The following is a 15849-nucleotide window of genomic DNA, read 5'->3' on the forward strand; positions in this document are numbered from 1 at the left end:
GTGTGTGTGTGTGTGTGTGTGTGTGTGTGTGTGTGGTCATGGTTGAAGGGAAAGGTGAGAATCCTCTACCATGTCTTTTTATAAGACACACTATGATGTATATTTCCTGTTAATATCAAATAAAGAAGCACACTATGCAAGGTTATGTGCAGTTTTGTTAGAGAAGAAGTAAAACTCTACAGTGATCTTACTAGATATTTAATGTAGATTTCTTGTTGTTCTACTGAAAATTCTCTTCTAGATTAAATGTCTGAAGGCCAGTAAAGGAGTACCACAAATCAAACAAATTGGTCTTCTTTTTCTCCTACTCAGTTTAAATGCAAACAAATTATTCTTTTGTGCAAAATTAAAATTCTGCTATATGGCCTTCATCTTTTAAAAACATTTCTTTTTTTTTTTTTTTAAATATATTTTATTGATTTTTTACAGAGAGGAAGGAAGAGGGATAGATAGTCAGAAACATCGATGAGAGAGAAACATCGATCAGTTGCCTCTTGCACACCTCCTACTGGGGATGTGCCCACAACCAAGTTACATGCCCTTGACCGGAATCGAACCTGGGACCTTTCAGTCCGCAGGCTGACGCTCTATCCACTGAGCCAAACTGGTTTTGGCAACATTTCTTTTTTTTTAAAATCCAGGTTCATTGACTCCTTAAATATCCCCATTTTCATGCATTCTCTTGAGTTCAGATATGATTCTTTCCCAGTGCAAATGCAAATATGCCTGAGAAGGCTAACACGTGAAGTTTTGAGCAGTCATGACACCTTGCTAAAAGTGTATTTACTTATTTGCTATCTTTTAAAATAGGAAATGTGTAGTATTATTTGCCTTCTGGTTTAACTGCCTTCTTTAGGTGAGGGCAAAGGACTGGGGAGAAGGTGGGCTGCAGAAAAGCAAGGGGGGGCAGGGGAGTTATGCTGGAAAAGGAGGGTAAAAAGGCCCAGAAGGAGAACATTTGCAAAACTGTCTGCTCACTTCACAAGTTGGCCTACACTTTGAACTCTGTTACATACTATGCTGAGAAAAGCCTACAAATGCTTTCCTTAAATCCCTGTAACATTAACTACCCTGTTGGCCACATGTCACTGGAGCTTAAGGAATTGTCCTGCTTTGATAGCTGGGAAAAATCAATCACAACTCCAGCTCTCAGAGGGACACCTGATTTATTGCCACTTGGGAGTTGAAGCTCCTACTGTGGCCATGATCATAAATATGCTTTTTGTTCTGTTCCAGACTTGTTCATGCTCTTTGAATTTGTAGAATAATCAAATTCTACAACTATTAAGCAGCTTCCTGTGCTGGGTAGGCCCTGTGCCAGGTACTAGAGACGCAAAGGTGAGTATCTAGACAATTTCACGACTTTTATGGGGTAATAGCTGGGCAATACAGACAAATAAAAAGAGAGCAAAATAGGCCGTGTTACATACTGATTTCAGACTGTTAAAAGGTCTTCCTTGCTGTGGGACCCGGGGGTCACCACCACCTCTGTCCCACTGCAGTTGCTGATTGTGGGGCCTTAGATGCTGCAGATGTTCTTTGCCCTGTGGTCCAAGCAATGAGGCCAGGGAACTTTTTAACTTTCAAAAGGAGATTGACCAGTGGGAACTGATGAGTAGTACCAAGATTCAGTATCTTGCAAAAATTCAAATGCATTGCATGTTGTCAAAATCCTTATTATACTCCCTTAGGTGACCAAGCCCCCAAGCCCTCTTCTCTGGGAAGGAGTTGTTTTAAAACAGAGTTTGCATATGATCTTGAAGCTCAAGTTCTGTTTTATTTCCCGCCTGTATCCCTAAGCCAAATAGAGGGTTTCATCTGCATTTCCCTGCTCCTATATGCTATCAGTTGAAAAATGTTAGCAATGCGGAGGGGCAGAGACACACAGCAGCTGGGTGTTAGCCTTCAGGCACACCCTGGGAAGGAAGTCCTTGCCCGCTTGTCTGATCTCCCTCCCTGCAGTTCTCCTTGGCTTTTTCTCATTTTTCTTTCATAACTGGGGTCAGCATGCTTCAGTGTCTTTTGAGATACTATGCCCCAATTAAATTGGGTGATAAGGTGTGTGATGGAAACGGTATTTTGAAAAATAAACTATTTCCACCTCCTAGGAGGAGGGCTTTGGAATCATGCATAACAACACAGAAGTGGGTTTATACTGCTTCTTTTCTCTTGTGGTGACTAGTGAGGTGAGGGGGAGAAAAATGTAGCACAGATATTCACTTGGGTCACCCTGCTCCTAAACTTTTGGAATAAGGTCGGGTCAAATCCAGCAACTCTGTTTTATGGCAAGCCCACTGCCCTCCGGATTTCTGCATATATATTTGTGCTACTCACTTCTGACTCCAGTTTCCTGCTTTTGTTGTATTCTCCTTACTCTGAGGCTGCTCCGTGGTGCCTTGGCTCAAGTCAAATGTGGCACCATTTCCTTCTCCTTTATTCTAGGTCCTCCTATCAGACTGCTCACAAGAGGCAGCTATAAATAAATACAAGACATTCACCAATATTTGGCGTTACTCAGTGAAGGGAAAGGGCATAAACAACACAGATTGCTTGAAGTTGAATATTAGGTTTTTCTGCCTTATAAAATTCCTTGGCCATATTTTCCAAGTCAGTCTTTGACTTCCGACTTCCCTTCATGTTACCCTCTCTTTACCTCACTCTATGTCCCAAAAAGCACAAATAATCATCTCACTTTAATATGCAGAAAGATGCAGTTCTCATCCACCTATAATATATTTTCTCTTGGTACATGTTCTGTATACTTTGAAAAGAATATATATTCTGCTGATGTTAGATGAAGTGCTTTATAAGTATCAATTTGATTATTTGACAGCATTGTTCAAATCTTTTATGTCCTTATTATCTATTTGTTCTATCAATTATTGAAAGATGGGTGGCAAAATATCTGACTAAAATGTTGGATTTCTTTCTTTCTTTTTTGTAGTTCTAGCAGGTTTTGATTCATGTATTTTGAAGCTTTAAGATAAGGTATATAATGTTTAAGATTCTTATGTGCTCTTGATTAATTGGCCCTTTTATGAAATTACTTTCTTTAGCTCTGCTAATATTCTTTGCTCTAAAATCTGTCTTATCTAATATCAATATAGTCATTCCATATTTCTTTAGATTAATGCTAGCATGGCATTAAAATCTATTCATGTTTAATCTGTTTGCATCTTTATATTTAAAAATTATTTATTATAGACAGCATATACTTTGGTCTTGCATTTTTATCCAATATGGCAATTTCTGCATTTAATTAATGTACTTAGATTATTTACACTACGTAATTGATGGTATAGTTGGGTTTAAAATATACTATCTTATTTGTTTTTTGTTTATGCCATATATTCTTTATTCCCCTTTCCCTCTTCACTACCTTCTTTTATATTAACTCAGAACTTTTAAAAAAAGATTTCATTTTATTTCCTTTGTTGGTTCATTAGTGATAACGGTTTTCTTATTTTAGTTATTGCCTTTGGGTTTAGAGTACATAATTTAACTCACCATAGTCTATTTTCAAATAAAGCCTGTTTTTCAAATGATATTGTACCATTTCACTATACAATAAAATATTTTAATTTCCCCCCTTCTTGCCCTGTATGCTATTGCTATCATACAATTCACTTCATTCCCTATCATACTATTATCCAATTACACATATACTAGAGGTCTGGTGCATGAAATTTGTGCATAGGTGGGGGTTCCCCTCAGCCCAGCCTGCACCCTCTCCAATCCGGGACCTCTTGGGGGATGTCCGACTGCTGGTTTAGGCCCGATCCCGGGGATCAGGCCTAAACAGGCAGTTGGACATCCCTCTCACAATCCTGGACTGCTGGCTCCTAATTGCTCACCTGCCTGCCTGCCTGGTTGCCCCTAACTGGCCCCCCCCCGCTGGTCTGATCGCCCCTCACTGCCTCTGCATGCCGGCTTGATCGCCCCTAACTGCCCCCCCCCTGCCAGCCTCATCGTCCCTAACTGCCCCCACTGCTGGCCAGGTTGCCCCCAACTGCCCCCTCCTTGCTGGCCTGGTCACTCCTAATTGCCCCCCACACCAGCCTGGTCACCCCCAACTGCCCCCCTCTACCAGCCTCATCGCCCCTAACTGCCCCCCTGCCTGGTCACCCCCAACTGCCCCCCTCTACCAGCCTCATCGCCCCTAACTGCCCCCCTGCTGGCCTGGTCCCCCCAGCTGACCCCTGACAGCCTAGTCACCCCTCACTGCCCCCCCTGCCAGCCTAATTGCTCCCAACTGCCCCCCCCGCCAGCTTGGTCACCCCCAACAGCACCCCCCCCCACTGGCCTGGTCTCCCCTAACTGCCCCCCCCCCGCCGGCTTACTCACCTCTTACTGCCCCCCCTGCTGGCCTGGTCACCCCCAACTGGCCCCCTGCTGGCCTGGTCACACCCAACTTCCCCCCCCCCCCCACTGGCCTGGTCGCCCCACGCAGCCTGCTTGTTCAGTCGTTTGGTCGTTCCTCACTAAACCTCCTGCCAGTCTGGTCTCCCCATGCAGTCTGCTTGTTCAGTTGTTTGGTTGTCCCTCACTAATCCCCCCTGCAGGCCTGGTCGTAGGCAGCCATCTTGTTAGGGCGTGAGGGTCAATTTGCATATCACCTCTTTATTATATAAGATTATAAGCCCAACACATTATTATTTTTGCTTAAACAATTACCTTTTTAAAATTAATTATTAAAATCATATATATATATATATATATATATATATATATATATCCATATTGTTATGAATTCTGAATTCTGGTCCTCTTTCTTCTCTTTTTGTAGATCCATATTTCCATCTGGTATCATTTTTCTTTGCCCAAAAGAATTCATTTAACATTTCTTAGAGTTAGAGTCTGCCAATGATTAATTCTCTCAGCACCTTCATTTCAAAAAAAGATTTTTACTGAGTACAGAATTCTTGGTTGACAAGCTGTTCTTTAGAACTTTAAAATGTTGATCCACTGTTGTCTTGCTTTCATTGTTTCTGATGAAAAATCTGCTTTTATCTTTATATTTCTTTCATGTGTAATGTGTTTTATTCTCTGTCTGCTTTTAAGATTTTCTCTTTATCACTGGTTTGACCAATTTGATTATGGTATACCTTGGTGTAATTTCTTCATATTTCGTGTTCTTGGTATTCATTGAGTTTCTTGGGTTTGTAGCTTTCATTAACTTGAAAAAAATTTGACCCTTCAGTGAATTCACTTTCTAGATTTAGCATCTAAATTTAACATCTTTGGAATTAGTTGTGTTTGTTTCCCCCTAATGACATTGTGTAATGTCAAATTGTGAAAATGACCAAATCCCTTTTCCTTTGGTTTAGAAACATATTTTCATTCTTTAAAAAGAAGACTTTGCCCAGTTTTTCTCCCCCCCCCCTTTTTTTTCCTGTGCATGCTTAGGACTTGTCTAAATTTTTTCCTGCTGTAGGGAATTTGGAAATAAGCAGAGATTTGCCTCCTTGACATCCTTGCTTCCCCTCTCCAATCAGATTGAAGGTTCTCTTGCCTTTCCCTGTGCTCACATGGTATCCACTACACGACTCGATCATAACATTTAAAACCCTGTAATGTTATCACTTGATTACTTGTCTGCATTTTCTAGTAGACAATACAGGTGTTGTTGTTTTAATAGACTATTTTTTTTAGAGTGGCTTTAGGTTCCAGCTAAATTGAGTGGAAAGTACAGAGAATTTCCATATAGCCCTTGCCCCCACACATGCACAAACTCTCCCCATCAACACCACTCATTAGAGTGGTACATTTGTGATAATTAATAAACCTATATTAACCAATATTTATCACACAATGTTTGTAGTTTCCACTAGAGTTCACTCTTGATTTTGTGCATTTCATATACTTTGACAAATGTATAAATGTATAATGTCATATATCTACCATGTGATATATAGAATAGTTTTACTGCCTCAAAATCATCTGTGTTCTACTTTTCTACCTATTCATTTCTCCCTCCCCCTACATCCTGGCAACCACTGATCTTTTTAATTTCTCCATAGTTTTGCCTTTTCCAGAATGTTATACAGTTGTAATTGAACCACATCCAGCATGGCCAGTGGTGAGCTTGGTGGGGGCGGGGGACGTGAAGGATTAAAGAAAATAGACAAGAGAATATAGTTGGGGCCAGGTGGATCACTGCACCTGGATGAGGAAACAGTGACATAGCCTGTAAGCCAAGTCTTTATTTTATAGTTAGCAAAACAAGGGCGTGGTCAAGATGCTTACAATGTTCTCACAAGTTTCAATTCTACTTAATTACATGCACCTGAGAACTCTATCAAGCTTTGTGTTGGCAGCACTTGCTGCACCTCCTGCAGCCCACATCCCTCAGCCACCTGGGACCACAGGGTCAGATTAAGGTCAAGTTTACAACCATAGCTTTTGGCTATAATTGTGCTGGGAGGGCTTTGCCCTCCAAGCTGGGACTTGTATGTGGCTTTACCACAAGAGGACCGTGCCCTCTCATCAGTCCGAGGCTTGAACCTGTCCAAATGCTGTAGCCGCTCTCCACAGTAATCATATAATAAATAGCTCTTTTTAGTTTGAATCACTTAGCAATATGAATTCAAATTTCCTTCATGGTTTTTCATTGCTTGATAGCTCATTTATTTATCATTTTGAATACTATTTCAATATCTGGATGTATCACAGTTTATTTATCCATTTACCTACTGAAGGACATCTTAGTTGCCTCCAAGTTTTGGCACTTCTGAATAAAACTGCTATAAACACCTCTGAGCAGGTTTTGTGTGGACATGAGTTTTTAACTTATCTGTAAATACCATGGAGTGCAATTGATGGATCATACGATACGATTATGATTCATTTTGTAAGAAACTGCCAAACAGTCTGTACCATTTTGCATTCCCACCAGCAATAAATGATAGTGCCAGTTCCTCCACATCTTTGCCAGCATTTGGTGTTCTCAGCATTTTGGATTTCAGTCATTCTAATAGATGTCTAATAGTAATTCATTACTGTTTTAATTTGTATTTCCCTAATGATATGTGATGCTGAGCACTTTTCATATGCTTATTTCTGCATATATATTTTTAGTGCGGTATCTGTTCAGGTCTTTTGCTGATTTTTAAATCAGACTGTTCATTTTCTTATTGTTGAGTTTTAAGAACTTTTTTTTTACATTTTAGATAACAAGCCTATGCTTTGCAAATATTTTCTCCAAGTTTGTGGCTTGTTTTCTCATTCTCTTTACATCATCTTTTGCAGGATAGACACTTTTAATTTTAATGAAGTACAGATCAACTGTTTTTTTTCATGGATTGTAACAGTTTTTAAGGGAAAGACCATCATATACTTTTTATATCTTCTGTTTTGGCACAGTGATTGGCACATTTTAGGTACTTAGTAGTGAATAAATGAGTGAATGGATTAGTTGCCTGCCATGCTCAAATAATTCTGTATTCAAAACAGAATCACCCACATTGTTATATTAATAAAAGAGCTTAATGGATTTAATAAGCAAAAGAGTAATAACTATTGACTGCTTTTTTTTTTTTATCAAGCTGACTCAGCTCTCTGAATATTTTGTATATCTTGTTATCTTCTTTCCTCCAGGAGTTACACTAGAATGCTTATTATGTTTACTAATTGTCTCTGCTTCAGATATGAAGAACTTTCTGTTATACACTAGTAACCTCGAATCTTCTTCTGGTGTGATTATTTTCTGAGGATTTGATTGCTGTTATTCAGAAATCATCTCATTTTGTTTTACCTAAGACCTGCACCTAGATATCATAGGTGTAGACTACAGTCATATGGCATGATCTTATTAATTGAAATCTACTCTCTACTACTTTATTATACTCTCTACTAGTATTTTACTATAGGCATAAAAAAGACAAATGCTCAATAATTGGAAAAATTTTGATTTTTAAATGAAATTAATAACCTTCAACTGCTGTTTTATTTTTGTATAAATTCTAAACCATGTTAAATATATTGCAATTGAGCCCTAAATATGAGCATGAACATTATATAGAGATAATGAAAATATTCTTCAAAATAAAAATGACATTGTAAGATTGGAGACATGAACACATTTATGTGTGTCTCTCAAGGATTTAAAAGTCAATCCTATTTAACAAACTATCTTAAAAATAAAATATATAATAAAAAATTAAATAGAAATTGTCTTAGAGAACCAAGACCCAGGTTTTTTGAACATACAGGAGTGGGCAAAAGGAGGTGCATAGTTGTAATACAAATAAATAATACAACAATTAATAAATAATAATATAAGAATTTACTCTTGTGTACTCACAACTATAAACTACTTTTTTCACCCATATATATAGGGCAAAACCATTTATTTTTGGACCTCATTCAGTATAAATTTAAAAAGATTTAGTAAGGGAGCATATTACAGTAAAACTTGTTCTAAAGCCTTTTCTCAACATGAAATGCAAATTGCAATTTCCCTTAAGACTATAAAATTACTATGACATATAATTGATATTATAATAACAAACAATTTCAATTATGCATTCTGAAAATTCATTAATAGGCAACATTAGTTTCTGTCTATATTTGAATTCTTTAAGGATATTCAATAATTTATACTTTCATTCATTCACCCATTTGAACTGTGTTTTTTCCAGTTAATTTGAATTTTGAGATTAAATCATATTTAATGATTTTTTTAATGTGGATTTGCCTTTTACAATGTTACTCAATTGTGGATTTGATACTATTATTTATTGTCACTAAAAGAACAAAGGGTGTATGTGTATACATTCTAAGTCATTTTCTTCTTGTATTCAGCACTTTCTACATGTTAGACACTGCAGAGTGTGGTTGGAGAACACATGATATAAAGATAAATTCAAGTGTCCATATTTACTTTCAATTTTCCAGGAGCTAATAAACTTACAGGGGCTAGAATAATTCTACTCTGTGATACTAGGTGGAAGTTAAAAAGTTCTAAATGATACAGAGTGATAAACTGGTGGTCAATTAACAAGTACTTTGTATTTAAAGTTCTTTCTTCTCATACATGGGTTTTATTTTAAGGAAGAACATTCATTACTAGAAAAATTACTTTGTCTAGGCAAAACTTATAAATAATGGAATCATATTATTAACTGATTTTTAAATTTTATTTATTTATTTTTTTAGAGAAAGAGAAGAAGGGAGAGAGAGAGAGAAACATGCCCTGACCAGGGATAGAACCCAGCACCTTGACATATCAGACAATGCTCCAACCAACTGAGCTACTTGGCCAGGGCTTACTATAGCTGATTTTAACTCTATTAAATTCTTTAAAAAATTAATTTCTCATAATATTACCATTTTAATCTTCTGAGGACTATTATATTACAATTGCTAGTTATTGTATAGTGTTTTTATTAGAGCCTAATGAAATATAGCAAGTTGCTTACTCTCCACTAAATGGCTATAAACTGGTCTACTTGGAGTTCAGATTTCTGGTTTCTATGCTTTTTTTCCTTTCACATTCCTCTCTATCTGTCATCACAGCTTGCTGCAATTAATAAGGGTCTCTCGGCAGTTAGCGTATTACTTCTAATTTGCTTTTGGGCAGTAAACCAGTTAACCAAGCTTGCTAGAAATTTCTAAAATAGGAGTTAATGGCATCTGATTAGTAGTATCCTAGGAGTGAAATGTAGGAGCTCTACTGGATGTATTTTTGTTGTTGTTAATGTATAGTGCATTACTAATCATTCATTTGCATTTTTATTTATGATTTTATATTTAGACCAAAACTCTAGCTTTTCTGCTCCATATAGTATGATTCATGTAATATCTTGCATGAAAACGTAATAGCACATTTATATCTGACATTTTTTTTCTATTTCAGGAAACATGAAGAACAATCTCAAGTCATTATAAGGGTTCCAGTCAAAGCTGGTATTAATAACTCCAGGTATGTTACTTAAACATAGTATGAAATATTAGACCAGGTGTGGGCAGGTTAAAAATTAGCAGCAATATGGTTAAAAACATCTCTTATTTCAAATTTATGAGGCTGAAAATATCATGTGGAATTCTGCCAATTTCCCCCCTTAACCACATGGTTGTAACTGCTGTAATTAGTGTAAAGTCTAAACAAGAGCCATTTATGCAGTTACTCTAAGTGCAGATGTTATTGTGGGCTTTTATGGATTGTCTGCATGCCTAAATGTCTATCAAAGAGTTCTCCCAACTAAAGACTAGAGCATAATATCTACCAGCTCACAGAGACTTTGATTTTTTTAGACCATTTGAAAGTTCTTTGATTCATGAATTATAATTTCCAAGCATATGTTCTGAGAGTTGGATTATCAAAATAAATTTCTATTTACATTGCGAGATTCTGTTCTCTGCCCAACTATACACGATTAGTATTTCTCAGGATTTAGGTCTCAGTGTTTAAATTATATCTTAACTCACTCTTTTTAGGTGATCTAACCAATTAACACTCTGCTTCAATTATCATCTATTTGCTGAGAATTTACAACTCTACCTTACCTTTGGGAATTTCAGATCCATTACACAGCTATCCTTTGGTCCAGTGGTCGGCAAACTCATTAGTCAACAGAGCCAAATATCAACAGTACAACGATTGAAATTTCTTTTGAGAGCCACATTTTTTAAACTTAAACTTCTTCTAACGCCACTTCTTCAAAATAGACTCACCCAGGCCATGGTATTTTGTGGAAGAGCCACATTCAAGGGGCCAAAGAGCCGCATGTGACTCACGAGCTGCGGTTTGCCAACTACTGCTTTGGGCAATGCCATTGGTGTATATCTTAAATTCAATTCATTGAAAACTAAACTCATGATGTTTCTCAGCCTAGTCTTGCCCTTTACTGATGTTCCAGCCAATTAGGAATCCAGGCTACCATCCTGGAATCACACTTTACTGATATTTTCACACCATCTCACCAAACAAAAATACCACGTCCTGATTGCTAAACTTCAATTAATGTGTTTTCAAAACTATCTGGTTCTATTCATTCCATTTGCCAAATACTTAATATAGTACAACATTATATTTAGTTTGGATATTGCTATAGCTTCATATTCTTCCCACTTTTAAAGGTAAATTAGCATACAATAAAAAGCATATGTTTAAAGTACACAATTTGATAAATTTTGATATATTTATATACCTATGAAAGCATTACCACCATCGAGAAAGTAAACCTATTCATTATCTACAAGTTTCCTTGAATCCCTTGTAATCCCTTCCTTCTGCCTCATCCACTTTGTCAATTCCCAGGCAACCTCTAATCTACCTTATGTCACTATAGATTACTTTGTATTTTCTAGAATTTTATATAAATGGAATCATACACTATAAACATATTTTGGTCTGAGTTTTTTTTCACTCATTATTTTGAGATTCATCTATGTTGTTGCATATATCAGTAGCTCATTCTTTTTGTTGCTGAGTAATATTCTATTTTATGGATATACCATAGTTTGTGTATCTATTCACATTGTTGATGGACTGCTGGAAACCAAGATCAACAGTAATTAATATAAATGTGAGAAGTCCACCAGAAGGCTGAGTTTGGATTCCTTTGATATTCACAAGGTGAATTTGCATTTTATTACCTACTGCTGACTCAATGGCCTAAAGTAAACTCCCCCCTAACCTAATAATCTTACTGTTTACTAAACATTACCATTGATATGTCTGTTTGCATTCCTAAAAGGCAATTGTGTATTCTAGTAAGTAAAAGCAGCTGGGAAAGGAGACTCAGTGGGACTTAACTACTACACTTAAGCTTTTCCCTGGCTTCCCCCCATAATTTCAAAATTAATTTTTCTTGTCTTGGGTGTCAATTTGCACGTTAGCTCTTTCTCCAAGCCTTTGAACCTGAAAGCCTCGCTGGCTGTGGCCTTTCACAATGGACAATTTTTGCTATTACAAATAAAGCTGCTATTAACATTTATGTAGAAGTCTTCATATAAATATGTGCTTTTATCTCTCTTGGGTAAATACCTAAAAATAGAATTACTGAGTTATAAAACTGCAAATTGTTTCTCAGCTATCAATTAGAATTTTAATAGCTTCTCACCAACACTTGGTATGAAAAGTCATTTTAATTTTAGATATTATTAGAGTGGTATCGCATTGTGGTTTTAGATTGTAGTTTCCTAAATGACTAATTATATTGAATATCTTTTCATGTATTTATTTGTCATTGGTACATATTCTTCCTTATAGTTTCTCTTTAGAACTTTTGTCCACTTTTTATTAGGTTTTCTTTTCTTATAATTGAGTGCTGAAAGTTCTTTATTATATATTCAGTATACATGTGCTTTAGCAGGTATTTGACTTTCAAATATTTTTTTCTGGCTTAATGGATTGTCTCACTATTCTAGCAACAGTTTCCCTGGAAGAGCAGAAGTCTCAGTTTTGATGAGGGATGGTGTGTGTGTGTGTGTGTGTGTGTGTGTGTGTGTGTGTGTTTTCTTACTTGGGAGAATTCTCCAGCTTATCTTTCAATGCTTTTGTTGTATTTATTTTACAAACTAATTTTTTTCTTATTATCTCTTACAATTTCATTTTTATAAACTCTTGTTCTTATTTCATGAATGTGACATCTTTTATCTTTCTGAAGATATACATCATAGAATCTTGAAGAATTTATGCTCTTATGCTTTTTCTGTTAATTCTATTTCCTGTTGCTCCTTTTTTCTTTCCTTCCCTTCCTTCCTTCCCTCCTTCCCTCCTTCCTTCCTTCCTTCCTTCCTTCCTTCCTTCCTTCCTTCCTTCCTTCCTTCCTTCCCTCCTTCCCTCCCTCCCTCCCTCCCTCCCTCCCTCCCTCCCTCCCTCCCTTCCCCCTCCCTCCCTCCCTCCCTCCCTTTTCCTTCCTTTCTTTCTTTCTTTCTTTCTTTCTTTCTTTCTTTCTTTCTTTCTTTCTTTCTTTCTTTCTTTCTTTCTTTCTCTCTTCTTTCTTTCTTTCGTTTCTGCCTTTCTGTCTTATGTAAGAAACTTCTCTCATATGTCTGGATGTCTAGTCCCCCCCGCCCCTTTCTGTTTATACTTATGAATGAGGCAATAAAAGCCACCTGAAAGCTGTGTCATGTGTGTTTGTGTGTATGTGTATGTATGTGTGTTGTGGAGAGAGATGTTTGTCATTTCGTTGGTTTTATAGTAGGATGACTAAGGGAAACTTGACCAATTCATTCAAAGATCACTATTGTCAACGTCTGCATTTGTTTTCTCTAGACTAGCTAATTTCTCTGGGAAGTGGTCTATTCTCCAGTATTCTGTGAATCAAACTAGATAGTTCTCAACATTCAGGATGTAGAATTTAATTTATTTGCTTTGTTTTATGAATGGCATATCACACCCACCTTTTCCTAAACCATGTGGTGCTGGTTTTAAAGCAATTCCATTTCTGCTTCCATTTCTGTACAGAATAAACATCTGGTCTTCTTTCAGACCGAGAACATAGTTGCCCAGCCATGTGAGCTGATGAGGATACTTGGGATCTAATTAATCCTCATAAAAGTTTTCATTCAATCCTCCTATTTTAAGCCACATCATTCTCCCTCACCGACTCAGAAACATTGAGTCTTTATTTCCTGAGTCTAGTGTTCCCTTTGAGATTCAGTCAAATCCTCATTCACATCCCACCTTGTAGGCACTTAGATTTCAGTTTTCTCTGCACTGCTTAAATACTCTCTCATTGACTTACCCTAATTCAAAAGACTATTTTCTTTCCTTCTTCTATTTCCTTTCCTTTTTTCTGTTCTTCTGGCTTCATACTACTTTTATTATGTTTTTCCTTTTTGTAACTTTTAGAGAAGAGTCTGTATAAACCCATCTGTTTGGATATGTTGCATTCACGGGACAGCCTCTCACACATTGATCTTTCATACTGCAGCCAGAGCGATCTTTCTAAAATGGAACTCAGACAAAAGTCACATCACTCCAGTGCTTAGACATTAGCGTGGCCTGCCATTGTCTGCAGTCAATTTATCCCCATGTCATGTAGTGCCCTTCACGCTCTGCTCTTTCCCTCTTCTGTAGCTTTGTGCTGGGGACTGCCACACTCATGATCTAATTGTATCGAAAACTCTTGCAGTTTCACTGACATGTGGCAATGTTATGCTTTAAAAAAAACACAAAAACATGCCATCCCTCTGCCTGAATACCTCCTACCCCTGTGACTCAGAGGCAGATCATCAAGGACATAGTGATAAACATGCTTCCAATTATTCCCTTTATGTGGCATTGAAATAGTTCGGGTGCTTGCCTGTCACATTGGCTAAACTATAAGCACTTGTGGTAAAGGACGAACTTTTTCACTGACTTATTCTTGGTAACTACCATAGCACCTGGCACAGAGTAGTCAAATTCTTAATTAAAGGTTGATTTCTCCCTCTCTTTGTCTAGATGTTCTCCATCTCTTTAGAGTTGTGTTAAGAACTCAACTGGGAAGAATGGTGCAGAGATTTCTTGGTGAACCATTACACTGCAGAATTTGTGTTCTGTGCTTCGTAATACATTCTGGGCCACATCAAAGAAAGAGGAGCCATGTGGAGTGTAACAACTTAAATGAAAGGAAACAGAAATTGTCAGAAGAAGTTAACCCAAAGGCAGCATTGAAAGACAGGGGTTAGGAGAGGGGGCAGGAGATGGAAACACAGCTGAAGTCGGCATCAGTGGAATATGCACTGGGTCACAGAATAATATTCTCTGGAGGAGAAAGATACTTTTAAGCCTTTGGAAAGAAATGCAATAAATATTTCACAAGCCTGCCAAGAAATGCAGGAGGTAGAGAAGTTATTTATTATCCAGAGGCCTCCATACAGTTGCTTTCCTCCTACACCAGGAAAGGAAAATATCTTTTAGCTTATCTTTATAATATGATCTTTTTGGTTTGCTGCAATTAAGTTGAACTGAAAAAGGAAGAACCATAAACTATCAAAAGGCTCTAATAAATAAATAATGGATGCCTATTTCACTAGAGCTTCAGCCCTAAGCACTTGTAAAATAGGCAAATATTATAAACACTAGAGGCCCGGTGCACGAAATTCGTGCACGGGGGTGTGTGTTCCTCAGCCCAGCCTGCACCCTCTCCAATCTGGGACCCCCTACCGGGATCGGGCCTAAACGGGCAGTTGGACATCCCTCTCACAATCCAGGACTGCTGGCTCCCAACTGCTCGCCTGCCTGCCTTCCTGATTGCCCCTAACCACTTCTGCCTGCCAGCCTGATCACCCCCTAACCACTCCCCTGCCAGCCTGTTTGTCCCTAACTGCCCTCCCCTGCAGGCCTGGTCATCCCTAACTGCCCTCCCCTGCAGGCCTGTTCCCCGTCAACTGCTCTCCCCTGCAGGCCTGGGTCTCCCCAACTGCCCTTCTCTGCAGGCCCAGTTGCCCCCAACTTCCCTCCTCTGCCAGCCTGGTCATCCCTAAAGTTCCCTACCTTGCAGGCTTGATTGCCCCTAACTGCCCTCCCTTGCAGGCCTGGTCCTCCCAAAAGCCCTCCCCTGCTGGCCTGATCACCCACAACTGCCCTCCCCTACAGGCCTGATCCTTCCCAACTGCCCTCCCCTGCTGGCCATCTTGTGGTGGCCATCTTGTGTCCACATGGGGGCAGCCATCTTTGACCACATGGGAGCAGCCATCTTGTGTGTTGGAGTGATAGTCAATTTGCATATTATTCTTTTATTAGATAGGATAGAGGCCTGGTGCATGGGTGGGGGCCAGCTGGTTTGCCCTGAAGGATGTCCTGGATCAGGGTGGGGGATCCCTTGGGGCGTGGGGCAGCCTGGGTGAGGGGCCTGTGGTGATTTGCAGGCTGGCCATGCCCCCCAGCGACCCAAGCGGAAGCCCTGGTATCTG

Source organism: Plecotus auritus (genome assembly GCF_963455305.1).
Source record: "Plecotus auritus genome assembly, chromosome: 5".
Classification (NCBI taxonomy): domain Eukaryota; kingdom Metazoa; phylum Chordata; class Mammalia; order Chiroptera; family Vespertilionidae; genus Plecotus; species Plecotus auritus.